The sequence below is a fragment of the Mercenaria mercenaria genome, chromosome 15 (assembly GCF_021730395.1).
Source record: "Mercenaria mercenaria strain notata chromosome 15, MADL_Memer_1, whole genome shotgun sequence".
Classification (NCBI taxonomy): domain Eukaryota; kingdom Metazoa; phylum Mollusca; class Bivalvia; order Venerida; family Veneridae; genus Mercenaria; species Mercenaria mercenaria.
The window spans coordinates 42,087,033-42,088,470 of NC_069375.1; positions in this window are offsets into that span (position 1 = coordinate 42,087,033).

The window sequence follows — 1,438 nt, forward strand, 5'->3', positions numbered from 1 at the left end:
CTCTTTTAATTTTTCACAAAGGTTTCGTAGGGGTGCAATTTTGTTTCGTTTTTTCTATGACGAAAATTACAGCATTGGTCTGGAAGACACTTCTCTGCCTAGATGACCATAATCGATTGGCTAATCACACACTTATTAATGTGATACACAGACCTTATTAAAGTGATACAGGTTTTTCTGTAATGTTTATTCAGAAATGTTTGGACTTAAATGACTTTAATATTTCATACATATATTCAGAAATGTTTATATATAATGTATGAAATACTAAAGTCATTTAAGGCCAAACATTTCTGAATAAACGCTGTGTATATTCCCAATTTTGAAACAGCCTAAAGACTCATACTGTAAATATACTACTTGCACGTAACCTGGCTTCGTACTCAATAGTTAAGTGTAAGGTACATGATTGTAAGTAATAAGTTTTGCTGAAGATAAAGTTCGTCTTTTAGTGCAATGGATATGTTATAACAAGACAAAACACTTAAATACAACAAGAAAATACATAATAATTGGTTCTAATACAGTAATGCATTACACACGCCATTGTTTCACTCACATATAGTAAGACGCTGCATCAATGACACTTAAAAGAGAAAATAAAGTAAGGGTCATAAAGTTTCCATCAGCTAAGCAGTAATCAAATATAATCAGAACAGCGCATATCAAATGAAAAACTGACTTACGTCTTGCCATGAAAAATTGTCGTAATAGATATGAAATACATATCATTTTATAAAGTTTATAATCCCTAATGTCTATACAATTAGCACCAAATTGAAATATTCCGGAAAGATATTTGGTAGAAACACCAGCTGAAGACAAACAAAATTCGACATTTGTCACATTTCGCATAAAATACTAAGAGGATAGTTGTTGGTGTGAAATGACACAAATGTTGTTAAATACTGACGAAGAAAGAAAATGAAAATGGTTTGCATATTTGAATATTTTTGTTAGAAATGCCAAATCACGAATAAGGACCGGAAACAATGATGTAATCGTTAGAATTAAATTGACCATTTATTACCATAAGCTGAATACCTCGTCAGCGTTCAACTGTCCCACGGCATTCGTTATCCGAAATCTTTGAAATTTGCTTTAAACGAACAAAATGTAATAATTTGTGTCATATTAATTACGTCTTAATTATAAGGTGTTCCTTGTGACAGAATGTTCTTTTAACACAACAGACACTTTGAGATTAAAGATAATTATATGAATTGATAATATCTATTTAGATAGTTTTGAAACAAAATACATCTTTCTCTCTTCATTTTCTTTTCGCCTTTTTACTCTTGTTTCTGCATCCCTTTGTTTATGAAAAGTCAGTGTTCCTGTTTCATTTAAGCTTGTGCATTTTTGATTGCAGAAACGAAGAGAAACTTCAATAAAATATTTGCTTTTTGACCAGTTTTATACCTTGTACATGTATGAT